The 9,556-nt window shown below is 34.8% G+C and overlaps 1 protein-coding gene and 1 long non-coding RNA gene across 13 annotated transcripts in view; both read right to left on the bottom strand.

Moving 5' to 3' along the window:
• LOC139359183 (uncharacterized) overlaps nt 1-2,569 on the bottom strand; it is a 37,169-nt gene extending 34,600 nt beyond the window's left edge. Inside the window, exon 1 of the long non-coding RNA XR_011615021.1 lies at nt 330-2,569. This is a non-coding gene — a long non-coding RNA (uncharacterized lncRNA). The remainder of the gene's footprint in view (nt 1-329) is intronic.
• LOC105489946 (protocadherin 9) overlaps nt 1-9,556 on the bottom strand; it is a 944,009-nt gene that overhangs the window by 735,367 nt on the left and 199,086 nt on the right. The gene's annotated exons all lie outside the window — the stretch shown is intronic.

The raw sequence follows: 9,556 nt of genomic DNA, 5'->3' as shown, positions 1-9,556 counted from the left end.
CTAATATTTGCTTTTTTTTTTTTTTTTTTTTTTTTTTTTTTTTTTTTTGAGACGGAGTCTCGCTCTGTTGCCCAGGCTGGAGTGCAGTGGCCGGATCTCGGCTCACTGCAAGCTCTGCCTCCCGGGTTCACGCCATTCTCCTGCCTCAGCCTCCCCAGTAGCTGGGACTACAGGCGCCCGCCACCTCGCCCGGCTAGTTTTTTGTATTTTTTAGTAGAGACGGGGTTTCACCGTGTCAGCCAGGATGGTCTCGATCTCCTGACCTCGTGATCCGCCCGCCTCGGCCTCCCAAAGTGCTGGGATTACAGGCTTGAGCCACCGCGCCCGGCCTAATATTTGCTTTTTATGCATCTCCCACAAGACTGTAGGGCTAATGAGCGAAGGCACTGTAGTCTTTCCTTGATGTGTGGTTAGGTCCTGACCATTTCCTTGTCCTTAGTAAGTGCTCAGCAAATGCTTAAGGAGATAAGGGGTAACCTCAATCTATGATAGACTAGGGCAACTTGAGAGCTGACAGGGATGGGGATTACCTGGGTGGCAGAAAAGAAGCTGCAAGAGATTCCCGGAAAGGCTAGAATAAAACTTCAACGGCAGCAGAGGTGAATACCAGGCACACTCCAGGGACAATGAGCAAAGTCTTTTGGCTGTATTGCAGTTAACTGGGAGAGAGTACTGTCTGGATGAATCTGGATAAAGCAATTTCTATCTAATAATTTGCTGTATTGAATACACTCATTCATTCACAAAACCAGGAATTCTCTAGCTATAAAATTGTTTTATGTTTGATGGACTTAATAAATTTTGTACATTTCCTGCAAGTAAACCTTTGAATTTCCATTATATTTTACATTTCAGAATGAGCATGTATCAAGTTACATTATATTTTTCTTTTGAGTCTGTGTCTGTAGTATGTTTCTATTTTGCCTGCAAAAACTACTTACAAACAGAATCTATCTGTGAAAAAAGAAACAAAATAAACAACACAGCAACGAAAGCTTTTATTAGTTTGTGTGATACCTATCTGAATTAGATTATGCTATATTATGTATGACTTATGCCAACACATCCAACCATCTGTCCCTTCCTACCATTGACAAACTGCCATTAAATAGAAGCTGCAGTACATGAAGAGTCAAAATTAATATTGAATTCACTGTTCAAGTAAAGCTTTATCAGATCCACAGCAATCCAAGCAATATTTATGGGTCTGAATTGCTAAACAAGCAAAATATGGGCCAGGTAGAACTGAACTCCTGAAGAAGAATCCCCACCTTAGAAGACAAAATGAAGATATTCTTTTATTCCCAAACTTATTGCAAAGGGAAAAAAACATCAAGAAATGACTATCCATCAAGAAAGCAGCTGGAAAAGTCAAAACAGTAAAACATATAGCTGGCATGTTACTAGCCAAATCCCTGCAGGGAAAAAATTCCATGTAGATTTCAGTCAATAAACAAATATCTGAAAAGAGGTTAAATAAGTCAATCTAGCCACTTAAAATATATCATATGTGGAGTCATGGGAAGAGAATCATCATCATAACACCAGTAATGATGTGTCTAGTTTTAACTGGATTATATATCTGTCATTTGTTAATTCTGAATCCTATGGGATTATGGTATATTTTTATCCAGTACTTTGAGCCTACAAATCTGAATATATGAGATTTCTATTGGTAGTTATTAGAATACCAGTGAAAATATGTATGAGAAAACTGAGGTTAAACAAGACCATTCAAACAAAATATATGATTAAATGTAAATGTTTTCATTATGTAAATCCATACATATTATAATTTGGCATTTCTATCATCTTTTTTCCTTTCTTTATGAGAAATAAAAGAAACATATTTCTTTTTAAGAGTTTCAGTCTTCCTTTACATTTGTTGCCATTCAGTGTACAACTCATCCCTAAGTTACCCAATACAGACCTCATCAAGCTTCCAACTCACAAAGCAAAGTGACAACTGCTTATGTTATATTGCTGTACTATACAAGTACAGCAAAGAAAGAATACTTTGCACTACCTGTAAGCCCTGTTGAAGAGATTAAGTGGAATTCTGCAAGAACCACTCATAGTTGCATACAGAACATCGCCTGAGCACCGAGTACTCAGTAAATACTTAATAAATGAATGTAACAGGAAAAAAGGAATCATTAAATACTTGAATGAATACTTATATGACAAGTATTATAGCTTTATTTTATTCAAGTACCCATAAAAGTTTTTGATACTAGAAAAGTATCATTGAAAGAAATTACATAGTTTTTCTCTTGTACCTCTGGGTTTAAAAGTTTATATGCCACTATGAATGTGCTCAGACTCATGAAGGTGGATTTTTATTCTAATGACAATTTTTTTTTTTTTTTTGAGACAGTCTCACTCTGTTACCCAGGCTGGAGTGCAGTGGCACGATCTAGGCTCACTGCAACCTCCACCTCCCAGGTTAAAGCAAATCTCCTGCCTCAGTCTCCCGAGTAGCTGGGATTACAGTTGCACACCACCACGCCTGGCTAATTTTTCTATTTTTAGTGGAGACAGGGTTTCACCATGTTGGCCAGGCTGGTCTGCAACTTAGGTAATTCACGTAAATCAGCCTCCCAAAGTGCTAGAAATATAGGCATGAGCCACCATGCCTGGCGATAGTGTAGTTTTTAAATGTAAATTATTTTTGTTTTTTCTCCACCCCAATATATGTGTGTATATATGCATGTAGGTGTATATATAGGTATGTGTAATATACCACTTGGATTTTTAAAGTATTCACCAAGTGGGCAGTTAGAAAAAATATGTATGATGTGATTAATTTGTGTGAATTAGGGCCTAAAATAGGAGCTTTCTTTATTTCATAAGAATGTTCCAGCTCCTAAGTGAAAGGGTGAACAAGGTGATGTTCTTTTTTTTTTTTTTTTTTTTTTTTTTGAGACAGAGTTTCACTTTTGTTGCCCAGGCTGGAGTGCAGTGGCGTGATCTCAGCTCACTACAACCTCCGCCTCCCAGGTTCAAGCGGTTCTCCTGCCTCAACCTCCCGAGTAGCTGTGGTTACAGGCATGTGCCACCACACCCAGCTAATTTTGTATTTTTAGTGGAGATGGGGTTTCTCCATGTTGGTCAGGCTGGTCTCAAACTCCTGACCTCAGGTGATCCGCCCACCTTGTCCTCCCAAAGTGCTGGGATTATAGGCGTGAGCCACTGCACCTAGCCAGGTGATGGTCTTTAATTAGAGACTTGAATATTTAATCAAAACCATAGAAGATTATGTTATCACAGCACACCCCTCACCTTGAAATGTGAAAAGTGTGTTAAATTACTTTGCTACTTTTCCTTTAACCTAGGAACTATTCAGTACTTTCACAAGAACCTGTTTAACTCAGCCTGCTACGCTGGCCATCGTAAATAACCAAAACATGATTTCTTTACTTTCTTTAAGGAAACAGTATCTTGCACTTCCAGTGTTCAGTCACATTTAATAAAGACGATTCTTTCTAGCAGTTCAACACCCTCAGCTATTTTAAAAACAAGGAGGCAGAATTTTGTGTGATATTCTCTAAGTTTATAAATAGTGGTGTTCTCTCCACCAGAGGTGAAAAAGAGTATTGCTTAACGATCAGACATCAAAGACTCCTCTCCTATGTTGAGGCTTCAGGAATGGGTAGCAATTATTGTCACTCAGCCTGGGCAACAAGAGTGAAGTAAACCTATTGTTGAAGACTAGCTGCTTCAGTGCCCTGGATACTGAGTGTGACAGGTTCTGCAGGTGTACAGGTCTTTGCCTATTGATACAAATTGAATCTGAAAGTAGCAATTTATTCACCAAATCAAACCAATCACTGCAATGCAGTTTTCTCTTTCAGCTCTTATTTCCAACCAACCACTTTTAACCACTTTTAAACTTCTGTTTTACAGTAACATTTCTTTTTCAGCAAGGGGTTTAGGAAAGTTATCATGAAAATCCTTATTTTGTTACCCTTTTTAGCTTTGAGCCATTCTTTTAGACGTCCATTTGTTTACAGTTACACTACTTATTCTAGGCAAAAATGATCAACACCTGTTCCAAATTAGTACTTCAGTCCCCACACTCCTTTTTCTCTTCACCACCAACTGTCATTTGCCTTCCTTTACCCATAAAAAAGCAATCACATTAGCATTCTTTGTAACACAATTTCAGGACTTCAAAGACATACCAGAAATTCTGTAGTAAAATTCTGTCTTATATATGGCAACATAATCAACTTCCAGGAACTAGGAAAGCTCATAAAATAAAGGCATTTTTGAAGTGGATCTTTTTATTTTAACAGATACTTGAAACGACACCTAATAGCCAAGAATTTGAAACACTGGCATGGAAGAATGAAATGAAAGAGTTTGCCTGAGGGAAAGCAAATAGAGCAAAGAACTCTCCATTTGTATCAAAGACTGGACAAATAAATGAACACTCTTTGAAGTTTGGAATCAACTCATATTCCTGGCACTTGATCAGCCTTCCCGAAGCTCCTTAATGGAGAGGCTCGCAATGGCTAACCACAGACCACAGGTTGTTGCCATGACTACAAGCAGCCAAAAGGAGAGAAAAAAAGAAAAAGCAGTTGGGATACACTTAAAAATAAAGCAAGGTGGACTGAAAAGAATAAAACTTAAATGCAAATTTTAAGTGAAAAGTCTATCAGAAAGAATATAAACAAAACTCATTAAATTATATCAATAACGAACCAAACTGTACATTAAAGATGTTCCATATTATAAGGTGTTCATTCAGAGGAGAAAAATGATGGAAGAAAAAAAAAAAACAAGAAACAAGAGGAAGAAGAAGAAGGGAAATAGTAGTAACAGCAGTAGCTCTGGTTGCCATAGTTGTTTTCTGTGCCTTAGCACTTCAGAAAAGTAAAACCTGCGGGCAACTATTAGCTCATGTATTAATCTAAACTCTATGAGGAAGCCACCAGAAGCTGATTTGGGAATTTTACCTTCAATTACTGGGTAATAATTTAAAGAGACAATGGGAAAACACTTGGTCATTTAGATCAAGAGGTGTAGAAATTTACATTCAGCTGAAGACTGAAGTTGATATTAGCAAAAGTTGACCAAAACTTGGTGATTACTAAAAAGCAAACATTTGTATCAGAGTTGGGTAACTATGGTAATGCTCAATGGACATGGGTCGTCGTGTCTAAGTTGAGGTGTGCAGCACTCTATGGACAATGATGTACTGGAGCTGTTAATACCTTTTATGTTTTAAGAAATTTTGTGAGCCAGTTATTATGTTTAGCTATTATTAAAAATTAATGTATATAAACTTATAATGTAATAAATTATATTAAAATAACTTTACTTCCTTTACTATAATTTATGCTGTTGAGATTTTTTCTACCTGTTGTATCTGTATGGTGGAAATAGCATATATTGGTAAGCTATGTGCATCCCTTCTGAACACACTCAGTGATATGACATCAGTAGCTTGAAATTGGCCATGGTGAAGTCCTTACGCTGTAAAACCTGTCAAACTATACATGCCAGGGCTTTATTTATGGTGTTATTGATTACCTAGACTTAAGACAGTGAAGAACGAAATATTAATAATGCAGAATAAACTTAATATGTATCGTATCTGTTGCTATTATATTGCAAATAGTAGAAAAAATTATGAAATACTCTTTCCATATTTAAAAATAACATTTTCTGATTTAACAAAGAGGTACTCACATAATTGATGAAATAATGACGTTCTGAACTAAGTCTTCATTGTTTTAGTTGTTTCATCTACTTATATAAATGAAAATATTAACCAATATGTATGTCACAAGTATATTCGTTTGTCATTTGAAACTAATTAACAAAGTATTTTCTAAAAACCAATTAGTTACATGGAGTTTACCATGAAGTATATATTATTATTTATAAATTGGGAGCTACACATTCTTTGTGTCAGTCAAATGTATAATAAATATGTGTGTGCATGTACAAACACTGGGAAAGAAGAAGTTATTATTCACTTGTGGCGCTATATTCTAATTTTTTTTATGTTTTCTAAATACATAGGTGAGATGGTTTGGTATATTTTCTCTTAACTCTTCTGTGAAAAGCCAAGCCATGTGGTACACTTCCTTATTAGAATCCTGGACAAATATAATGAAACATCAAACAACAAGTCATTTCAAATGTAATTTGTGAATGTTCCAGAAAAATAAATATGAATGTGTTTCCTTTTTCTTCATGAAGTGTTTACAAATCCCTAATGCAATTGAGAAACTCTTCTTTTTTTAAATGTTTCTTTTCTCTCCAAACTGCAGGAGCAATTTTAAAAATATGTAATTATGACCAGGTCATTGGTATCAGAAATTAACTAAATCATCGTCTCTGAAAAGAATGGCTTTGGAGTATGAATTTAATAACGATTTACATAACTTGCATTTGTTGAATATCCACTGTGTGCTAAGTTAAAACTTATTACATTTCAAAAATAGTATATTAAAAATTACTGGGAGGAAGGGGAGGGAGATTTGAAAAAGACTTCACTAAATTTTTGCCAGTGTTGGGTATGTCTACTACTACCTTGAAAGTAGTGATGATATCACAGGTATATCCACATGTCAAACATATCAAACCGCACTTTAAACATATGCACTTCATTCAATGTCAATTGTACCTTAATAAATCTGTTTTAAAAGTTTCTAAAATGAAGAAGGGTAAGTTAAAGCATAGATATATATACACACACACACAGAGAGACTATATATACACGAACATATCTATACATATATACATATTATACACACACATATATCATTTATGGATATAAACATATATGTATAATTAGATTAGGGTTATCACAGTGTAGCTGATTTGGGGCCTACTCTTAAGCTCTTTGGTGGTTATGTTCTTCTAAAAAATAACAAACACATTATCCTTTATGATATATAGATATTTTACATTTTCAAGAAGACAAACAAAAACTACATCTAATGAATTCATTTTTAAAGAATACACATCAAGAAAATAAAAAATAAAGACGTTTAACTATTGAAAGTTAGTTAACCCAAGGCTCTATGACTTAATTTGTAAACTTTTCTTTCTTTTCCTTTCATCCTAAACATATTTTTCTTCCAAATAAATTACTAATATATATTTCTTCTCACTTCAAAAATGTTTAAATCTCTATTTATAATACACATACTGACACTTTAGAGTAAATGACACCTCAATTTTAATGAATAATCTATAAATTTAAGCAGGAGAGCTAGATGTTTTGGCATCCTCAAAGAGCTTTATTCTTTCTTAATCTAATGTAGACTACCAGAGTTGAATTATATCAAAAAAGAATTCTGGCAAAATCATGTTGTTCTGTCATGAAGTTAGCTTCTAAAAATAGCCTATACAAACTCTGCAATTTTAAATAAATTCTTAATGTATTTCCCTAACTTTATTAATTTAGTCAGTAACTTAAACACTGGTTATGCAAAAAAAAAATGAATAAGGAAAAATATGATCTGGTGTCAAGCAACTCATAAGCAGGCCAAGAAAGATTAAAAAGCAATTTTGATAACATACTTAAAGAACTTTGGAAATTTTTTTCTCATCACAAAGAAAGAACAGAAAGGGGGATGGTGGTATCCTACTGCCATTTGTCCTTACATGAGATTTATGTGTGAAAAGCTGTGAAAACTAAGAAGTATGAGAAAAATATAATGGCTACTTAAAAGGAATCTTAATGCAGTCTTTGCAAGTTCTTGCTCTTTCTAATTTTCTAGTTCTGTAAAATATTCTATATATACTCTTATGTAGGCTCTGTCCACAATCTTAAGGAATTATCTATCTTTTTTGATATCTCCTATGTTTTTATTTTTCCTTCCATCTCTTCTAAAAAGAGCTCTTCAGTGGTTAATCTCTTCATTCAAAAGCTCATATATCCCCATGTTCCCTAGAAAGCAGCTTCCTTTACTGGCATAATTCCCTGAATGTGTTTTAAGAGCCTTGACTAAGATGTTTTGCCTTTTAGTTTGCACTATGCTTTTGAATGATCAATATGCATTACGGAACTAAGCTTACTCATCATTTTTTCCAATCAGGAAAACATACCAAAATTCTGATGGGAACATTTAAACATAAATAATAATACTCACCTAATGCAACTTCTCATTACTCTCCATTTTTCTACTTCCACACTCAAATATTTTTAGTTTTTCTATTATTATGTTTTCATATTTTCCAGGTAAATTTTTCAATTTAATAAGTATTTTTTGAAGCAAGCCAAAACACTTTATCTTCCTGTCAAAGCTATTGTATTAATAAAAATTAGCAGAAGGCTTGAAACACCCACATTATTGCAATATTTGAGTCAGTGGCTTCTTTTGCTGGTTATGTGACCCCATTATCAGAAAGAGACTACATTTTATCTTGCAGGAGTAGATGAAGATATGTCTCATGCATATCCTTCTCTGGAGCTATAGCTTTATTTATTTATTTATGAGACGGAGTCTCGCTCTGTCGCCCAGGCTAGAGTGCAGTGGCAATATATCAGTTCACTGCCACCACCACCTCCCGGGTTCAAGCTCTGGAGCTATAGCTTTAGACCAATAATGAATTATTTTCAATACACACAAATGGGCATGGGTCAAAGACAATAACTGTTCTAGCAATCCAGAATTCTTAGAAGGATTTTTAAGGCACAGCAGTCCATTCTAGAGTAGGTTGCTTCAACTGAGGCTAAGAAGAAACTTCTACCAAAGGTCCCTTCTGTCCTGCTTTTCATCAAAAAAAGTTTATAGTCACCCTCCTATGCTATCAAACACTCACTTATTCCTTCTACCTAACTGTATATTTGTACCCATTAACCAACCTCTCTTCATCACCCCACCACGAACCCCACCAACACACACACACCTTTCCCAGCCTCTGCTAACCATCATTCCAGTCTCTACCTTTGTAACACCAAATTTTCTAGGTAATGGATATCCTAAATACCCCGATTTGATCATTACACCTTACATACATGCATCAAAATATCACATGTACCCCATAAATATGTACAAATATTATGTATTAATAAAAGAGATTTGCTTTCCACATCTCCTTAGCACCTTTATCATGAAGGCTGAGGGTGTCATTCCATGTATTTAAAGTTCACCTTCATCCTTCTCCCATTTGTTGAATAAAGGTGTTACCCTATGACTTAAAAAGTTAGATTTTTCATTTTTGACTATAAAGTAAAAAGCAGTAGGTATGAGAAGATCTAAAGCACTCCAACTCCCAAAGTCAGTTTGTTTATTTAGTATTTTAAACTATTCATTCACAGTAATCTATTCATACTCTTAGTGACACTGATATAGGAAGCTTAGACTAACTAGCCCTATAACTATATGCTATGGTTTCAAATATGATGTGTTGAGAATAAAATAAAGAAAAGGAGTTACTACTTCCTACTGACTTTGTATTCAAAGCATAAGTGAGTGAAAAATTGAACCATTTGTAGAAGTTTTGAGTTTGCTGTAACTAACTAATGAGTTAGTTGTAACTAATTTGAGTTAGCTGCCTAAATTCTTTTCCAGTCATAAACGACGTT

This window comes from Macaca nemestrina, chromosome 16, assembly GCF_043159975.1.
Source record: "Macaca nemestrina isolate mMacNem1 chromosome 16, mMacNem.hap1, whole genome shotgun sequence".
Taxonomy (NCBI): Eukaryota; Metazoa; Chordata; class Mammalia; order Primates; family Cercopithecidae; genus Macaca; species Macaca nemestrina.
This window is presented reverse-complemented; position numbering and strand designations above follow the sequence as displayed.